The following is an 8,907-nucleotide window of genomic DNA, read 5'->3' as shown; positions in this document are numbered from 1 at the left end:
TGAGATGACCCTCTAATGTCCTCATTTCTAATCCTATCCATCCTCGTCATACCCAGTGCGAATCTTAGCATCTTAAACTTTGCCACCTCCAGCTCTGTCTCCTGCTTTCTGGTCAGTGCCACCATCTTCAACCCATATAACACAGCTGGTTTTGCTATTGTCCTTTAGACCATCCTTTTCACTCTTGCTGATACATGTCTGTCACAAATTACTCCTGACACTTCTTCACCCATTCCACCCTGCCTGCACTCTCTTTTTCACCTCTCTTCCACAATCCCCGTTACTCTGTAATGTTGATCCCAAGTATTTAAACTCATCCATCGTCCCCTGTGGCTGGGTTAGCACCTTACCCACTACACCTCATGAAATATCATCAATTTAAAATATCTTCATCATTAATGCAATGATCAATGATCTCACAAAATCATAAAGATCTCTTCTTAAAGTAGTTATGAGTTAAATTAACTAGCAAATGTGTCTGCTCAGGACATTTACATGTGACCTGAAGTATGGAAGTTTGATCAAAATATCTCTCTGACACCAACCACAAATAGGCACATGCTTTAAGTGATCTAAGGATTTCCTGCTGCTTACCAGTGTCTTGTACAGTATCTACTGTTGAGTGACGCAGTAACTACACAGTTGTCATTGTTCTTGTTGTCTTTTTTCTGTATCCATTCAGATCTCTCAGATGGTCTGTGTTCCTCCAACACTACAGAAATAAGCCTGTTAAAATAAGAGTTGAGCTTAAAATATCTTGGTGTGATTTGATTGTTTTTCACAGTGTGCTTATATTCAAAGCAACATTGTTGTTTTTGATCAAATCTTTATGTAAAGACACAAAGTGCCAACATCCTAGAGAAAGCTAAATCAAGTTTTAAACATCAACACATAACAACCCCTGTACCTGGCAAGCACCAAAATGGAGAAAGAGTGGAGTCACAAGTGAGGAACAGCTCTGCTCCAGTCCTCCCAAGGAGGTAAAAAGCTAAGGATCAGAACTGTGGTGAAGAACACTGTACACCCACACACGAACTAAATGTAAACTGTTTGACCAGTGATCAATGTATGTGACCCATATGCCTTATTGTCCTTACTGCTGAGAGTTATGAAGGGGTCAAATCAAAAGAGGAAGATTTCCAGAAAGAGACAGAAAATATATTAGAAGATTCCCAGAGAGAAGCAAAGGCAACTTTTGCTGTGAATGACACTAAGATAAATATAATTTGTGAGATTGAATGAAGATGAAGCAAAGAGATGTCAAAAAGTAAAAAGATATGAAGAAGAATAAGAATATTAGTAGAGAGTATTGATGCAAGAAAATTAGTCACAATCCCAATACGTAAAGGTGCCTGATGAGTTCAAGGAGCATAGATGACAGTCTCTGCAGGGTCAAAGATCAAAACTGTACTCCATGCAATTATCATGATCAATGAGATGCCTGACATACAGTGCCTAAAAGAGTATTCACCTTCTTGGATGTTTTCTTGTTTTATTTTTATACAACATTAAATCAGAGTGGGTATAATTTCTCTTTTTGACACTGCTAAACAGAAAAAAGAGTTTTTAATGTCAAAGTCAAAACAGGTCATTACAAAGTGGTCTAAATTAAGTACAAATGTAAAACACTAAAAAAATTATTTCTTAAGTATTCACAACCTTAATATGGCACATCTAAATCATCACTGGTGCAGCCAATTGGTTTTTGATGACCTCTAATTACTTCAATGGAGGTTACCTGTTTGGGGTTGCAGTTGATCATGGTATAAATAGACTTTATCTGGAAGTGCCAACATAAGTATTTGTTACACATCCTAGACATGTGACATTCTCTTGTAGTATAGTGGCATTCAACTTCTCACACCAAAGAATTTTCAGAACATCAACCCTCTTAACACCGGAACCCCAATTATGAACATTCGGCAACTGATAAGTCAGTCATAACTAAGTAGATAGTAGAAAATCCAATGTAAATACTTTAAAAAGAAAGAAAAAAAATGGTGCAATACAACAAAGCCCCCACCCACCACTGGCCAGCCATCCAGGACATAAAAAAAGGACTTAATCCATCCACCCCATCAAACAACAGAGCCACCCCAAATAGACCTTGGAGTCAAAGCTAGAGCCAACAACCCCAAGTATGCATATAAATAAATCCTAAAAAAGCCAGTGAGATTACAAAGAAAACTATGCAGATGAGGCCCCCTGCCCCCTCCCATGCTAGGCTGCACACAATCCACAAGCAGTAACATGGAGATGAAAGGGAAATGGAGAATAAAAGCTTTCAAGCTTTAACTGCTGAAAACAATTAGAAACAAAAAGGATTGTCCAGAAAGTAATCCAGAACAGAAGAGGGAAGACAGCGACAATCCACCTGGTACCTGGGAACAGATCCTTTGTGAGGGGTGGGAAGAACAATCCACATCCTCTAGAACTGCAAGGTCTGAACATGAGGAAATCTAAAATACACACTGTGTACAAAAAACTGGGGAAATTAACCAGTATGAGTTACTAAGGATCACTGAACAGACAGGTAAAAGTACAGCTGGTAAAGGCAAATATATTTAAGAAGATGGACATCCTAAAATCAGTATGAAACCCCTTTGTCTATCATTGTGTCTTTATGTGTATTCATTATGTAATTACTAATTTGTAAAGTTTGTAACTGTCACAGCATTCTGAGTCAACACTCAGTCAAGTATGCTATACAAACATACATTAATTAATTAATACTTGAATTGAATCACCAAAAATGCATCTCGGAAACCAGAAAATGTAATTATAATGGGCAGACACCAGCAGAGTAGAAATTGGCACCAGCCTCCATGCCCGTTTTGGGTCTCTGTATTAAATGTAACTAATGGCATATGTAAGATTCAGGTTAGTTGAATATAAAGACGGTGGCTCAGTGGTAGCGCTGCTGCCTCGCAGTTAGGAGACCCGGGTTCGCTTTCCGGGTCCTCCCCGCGTGGAGTTTGCATGTTCTCCCCATGTCTGTGTGGGTTTCCTCCGGGTGCTCCAGTTTCTTCCCACAGTCCAAAGACATGCAGTTTAGGTGCATTGACGATCCTAAATTGTCCCTAGTGTGTGCTTGGTGTGTGTGTGTGTGTGCCCTGTGGTGGGCTGGTGCCCTGCCTGGGGTTTGTTCCTGCCTTGCGCTCTGTGCTGACTGGGATTGGCTCCAGCAGACCCCCATGACCCAGTGTTAGAATATAGCGGGCTGGACAATGACTGACTGACTGACTGACCGGATATAAAGGAAATAGAAACAGACCCATTTACTGGGCTTTCTACAGCACATGTGACACTAGCTGGCACATCCAGAAACTGACTGGCGTCCTTCAACATCTGCAATAAGACACAGCAGATGTTCTATCAGACGGTTGTGGCGAGTGCCCTCTTCTACGATTTGGTGTGCTGTGAGGCAGCATTAAGAAGAAGGACGCCTCACGCCTGGACAAACTGGTGAGGAAAGCAGGCTCTATTGTAGGCATGGAGCTGGACAGTTTGACATCTGTGGCAGAGCGACGGGCGCTCAGCAGGCTCCTGTCAGTTATGAAGCATCCACTAAACAGTGTCATCTCCAGACAGAGGAGCAGCTTCAGCGATAGACTGCTGTCACTGTCCTGCTTCACTGACAGACTGAGGAGATCATTCCTCCCCCAAACTATGGGAGTCTTCAATTACACCCCTGGGGTTAAGCATTAACATTATTCAAAGTTATTGTCTGTTTTTACCTACATTTTTATTACTGTTTAATTTAATATTGTTTTTTGTATCAGTATGTTGCTGCTGGAGTATGTGAATTTCCCCTTGGGATTAATAAAGTATCTATCTATCTATCTATCTATCTATCTATCTATCTATCTATCTATCTATCTATCTATCTATCTATCTATCTATCTATCTATCTATCTATCTATCTATCTATCTATCTATCTATCTATCTTTGTTTGGGCTTTAGAAAAGTTGGAGTGAGGAAGGAGTTAAACAAGGTGACCATCATAAAGACAGGTTAAGATCTTGTCTCACCACTTTAAAGACAATTTCTCTAACTATAACGCTCACTATCTTAAAGATAAGTGGGCAACGACAAGAATAATCACAGGGAATGTGATGGCCAATCCACACTGGGATCAAAATGTAATGTAATACAAAATATAATAGAAATAGAAAGAGCACCAGGCATTTTTTAATTAATTGTATTGGCACTGAAACAAATATTGTTACACCAGTTCTTATCTTCAAGCTGTATCAGCTTCTTGTTTAAGGAGGGGAGCAGTCCTCCAACATTTGTTAATCTATGATTTTAGACATTTTTTCTAATGCAAAGTTGATTTCTCCCTTGCATCTGAGTGTCTTTAAATGGACTAAGCTAGTCCAATGGATAGGTAAATATTTTCGGTAAAGGACTTTTATAGACTAAAACTTGTATTCTCTTAAAGTAAAAATTTGTTTTACTCCCAAAGTATAATCAGCACAAAACTGAATGGCATCAATTAGCTAAAAGCTATACCATATTCCATATAAAATAATAAATGTTATTTTTACGGGCGGCACGGTGGCGCAGTGGGTAGTGCTGCTGCCTCGCAGTTGGGAGATCTGGGGACCTGGGTTCGATTCCCGGGTCCTCCCTGCGTGGAGTTTGCATGTTCTCCTCCGGGCGCTCCGGTTTCCTCCCACATTCCAAAGACATGCAGGTTAGGTGGGTTGGCGATTCTAAATTGGCCCGTGTGTGTCCTGTGGTGGGTTGGCACCCTGCCCAGGATTGTTTCCTGCCCTGTGTTGGCTGGGATTGGCTCCAGCAGACCCCCGTGACCCTGTGTTTGGATTCAGCGGGTTGGAAAATGGATGGATGTTATTTTTATGTAGCATGTTTCCAGACAGACTAACATCTGAGGATGCTTTATAATTTTCATGGATTCATGTTTAAAAACCTGCGGTGGGTTGGCACCCTGCCCAGGATTGTTTCCTGCCTTGTGCCCTGTGTTGGCTGGGATTGGCTCCAGCAGATCCCCGTGACCCAGTGTTCGGATTCAGCGGGTTGGAAAATGGATGGATGGATGTTTAAAAACCACATTATTAGGTGGATATGATTAGCAAGCTTTGTTGAGCTGAATAACCTGTTCTCATCAAACACTTTCTATTGTTCTAATGCACATATTCAGTAGTAGAGAGTGTGCACCTATCCCAGGAGCAGTAAGGATAAGGCAGGAACTAACACTGAATGGGATGTCAGTCCAAAAGAAAACATTCACTTTTTGTTTAGAGTCTCCAGATAACCTGATGTGCATTTTTTAATATCTAGGAGGAAACCCATCAGGATTTACAGAGAAGCTCAAACAGACATGAGGAGAATGTACAAACTCCACACAGACAGTGCCAGGGCTAGAATTTGAACTCACTGTTGTTTACCTATATGTTTGCCCTGCCAGGTGAATTGGATCACTCAGGATTACCAAGTTAGTCAGTGGGCAAAGATTGAAATGACAATTTAAAAAATAACGGTCTTTATCATCATAGCCTTTCACACTCTTTCTTGTGTAATTCATTCTTATTATTGTTCAATAATCTGGTCGATTTCTTGGAAAAAGTTTTTTTTTTTTTGTTTTACCTTATACAATTTGTTGTATTAGGAATTTGTTAGTTTTTGCATACCCTATGGGGTCAGAGTGCAGGGTCAGCCATTGTACAGCACCCCTGGAGCAATTGAAGGTTAAGGGCCTTGCTCAAGGGCCCAGCAGAGTAGGATCTCTTTTGGAAGTGACGGGGATTCGAACTGGCAACCTTCAGGACACCAGCACAGATCCTTAGCCTCAGAGCCACCACTCCACCCTGAAAGTTGTTTCTAATATTGGCACATAACAATGACAAATCAGAAGTGCTGCAATAAGGTTAGTACCAGTACCAAGTGATCTCTGTTTTCTTAATATTTGGAGGCATAATTGAGAAATCACACTGTTCCTAAGCTGAGATTTAAGAGTAATGTATTCATGCTGGGTACTGAAAAATCATTTAGATTCTATCACAGCTAAGAGATTTAGTTTAATTCCATTTATTAAAAAATAGTGCAAGGTTAAAAGTCCTCATTTCATAAGGCAAAAGTGGAGGAAGAATTACTACTCTTTTATAGAGTCTCTGGATAGTAAAGAGAATTATGGCCTGTGTGACCTGAACATTTGCAGTCCATCATGAAAAAGAAAACAAAACAAAGTCAGTATGATTCCTCTTCAACAGTGGACTTAGTGGAAGTTGATTGCTCCATTCCTCTCAAATCAGAGCCAAAACTGTGAGACTCATTGTGGTAGTATTGTGATCAGATAATAAAACCCTTTCCTTAAAAAGGACAATTTGAAGAAAAAAAAAAAAACAGGGAGAAAAGAAGTGAAAAGGGCAGAGCCAAAGGAAGAGTCACTAGTCTTCACTTTCTTGCCTGAATATTTAGACCATTATCCAGGCCGTGGACTTGTGATCTGAAATTGAAGGCTGCATTTCATCCCACATGTTATTATTCTGTAGATGATCTTATAAATTCAGTTATGAAACCTAATCTAGTCTCAGTTGAAAATGAGATAATAATTAGCATAATTAGACTTAAAATCTAGAATTAAAATCAGATCCTCTACTAGGGGTAACTATATTAGTAACTTAGTTCAAATAAAAACAAAGTAAAATACCATCTCAAAAACATCTATACAGTTTAAAATGTTGTTGGCCCTTGTGTAAATAAATCTACTTTGGTAAGCCATATCATATTACGTAAAAAATCTAATCTGTTTTTTCTTATAGAAAATTGGTTTTGCAAATCTGACACTATTCCTTTTGTTGAGGCAGCACCAAATTGCTTTACATTCCTTCAGGAATTGGCTTTAACATAATTCCGGGTGAAGACCTCAACACTACTCGTAAACGTGTTAGGAGATTTACATCTTTTGAGGCACTCATGTTAGATATTAAAACAGATTCTATGTCTGGTTTTGTATTTGTCATTCTATATTATAACTGATGGTGGACACCGTAGAAAATTATTTTATCCAGGGGTGCTGCTGACTGCAGTTTTTATTTTCCTCTCCTCCATACATAGGGCATATGAGAGCATGAGGGCAACTATTAAGGATATTAGGAAAGGTAAAAGGAAGATGGAGAGGAATACTGTAGATAGATGAAAGATGACCCAAAAGAGATTCTTTCTGTATTTTTGTTGTAAAAGAGCAATCAAGAAGGAGATGAAGCGAATAAGGAATAATAAGAGGGAATTAAATATACAGACAGAGAAATAGAGAATGCTCTAAACTTGCATTTTCCTGAATCCTTTACATGTGAGGAAGTACATAAACTCCCAGAGGTAACAGGAACTACTAAGAAGGTATGGAGAGAAATCAAACAAATCACCAGGGGCCTCAGGCAAATGCCATGCATAGAATTCACACTAAAACATGGCGTATGGACAAAAGCAGAAATGTGTGTATGCACAAAAAAATCCAGATGTATAAATCTGTGCATATGCCAATTTCCACATTCTTCTGCTCCATAAATCACTTGTACACGAGCCTGTCACCCCACCCAGACTCATTCCAGAATTACGCCTCTTTGAATATGCATTTAAATATAAATAGCCCCTTATGTTTTGGGTTCTGTGAAAAGACAATGGCAAAAGCACAAGGGGAAAAGAAGAATTTTGGCAAATTTCAGCAAATACTAATTAGAGGAAAGAAAAAACTTACTATTTATTGGCTTGTGCAGTGATATAAACAACAAAAGGAAGTTGATCGAGTGACAGAGTGGTGGAGAAACTTGAAAGTTCAAGTTCAGAAAGTGGCACAGTGCCCGAAATAAATAAGAAGTGGTCACATATCAAAGTTGCTGTGAAAAGGTGAGTCGTAACCCACCATCTGAGTGTCATATGGAAGTGTATTAGGGTACAGAGAGAAGAAAAACAAAACAGAGAAACTGTGAAAAAAAATGCCCAAAGGTCAACTTTAATCTCGAAATTTCCACTTTAATCTCATAGTTTATTTTGTCATTAAAGCAGAACGTTATAAACTTCATCTTAAAATTGTTTAATTTACTAGTATCTCAAATACCATCGTAACTAAAGTAGCACGTTAAATGCTTTGTATTCTATGTGTTCTTCTATGTACTCTATGTGTGTGAATCACTACGTGCTTCTTCAATGGGCTTTCTCTTCCTCCAACATGACACAGAATCCATTACTTTTGTGATATTGCAGCTCTCTGAATAATTTAAATACTAAGATGTATACTTGATATAATTTTCATAATGATAGGTATTAAAACATGTATTTAACATGGGGACACAATGGCGCAGTATTAGCGATGAGCTGGTACCGTGTCTAGAGATTGTTCTTGCCTCCCGCAAGATGTTTGCTGCGCTGTGCACGACCTTCGATGAAATAATTTCTTGCAGCAGTACTGTTTCTCTTAAACATACTAACCTGCCATTCCTGTCCTTCCTTTTCTTTCTCCAAGTAACAAATTGACACACAATCAGCTCTGTAATAAATGTCAAGCCATCTGTAAGCTTAGAACAGGGGTCTCCAATCACAGTCCTGGAGGGCCGCAGTGGCTGCAGGTTTTTGCTCCAACCCAATTGCTTAATAAGAAGCACTAATTGCTCAAGTAACACTTCTGCTTCACTTCAGTTGTCTCACTCATTAAGATTTTGAATGCTTATTGCTTATTTTCATCTTAAACAGCTGTATTCATTCAGTTTTTAATGGATCCTAATTAGCAATAACATGCGAATGACAAAAGAGACCAGCATTTCTCCATTTGGCTTGTTACCACTTACGCAAGTGTGTATTTATCTTGCATTATTTGGTTTAATTAAATACTTGGAAGGAAAGTAAAGAGAAAAAAGTGAATGATTGAGAATTGCTCGTCCATT

This window comes from Erpetoichthys calabaricus, chromosome 3, assembly GCF_900747795.2.
Source record: "Erpetoichthys calabaricus chromosome 3, fErpCal1.3, whole genome shotgun sequence".
Taxonomy (NCBI): Eukaryota; Metazoa; Chordata; class Cladistia; order Polypteriformes; family Polypteridae; genus Erpetoichthys; species Erpetoichthys calabaricus.
This window is presented reverse-complemented; position numbering follows the sequence as displayed.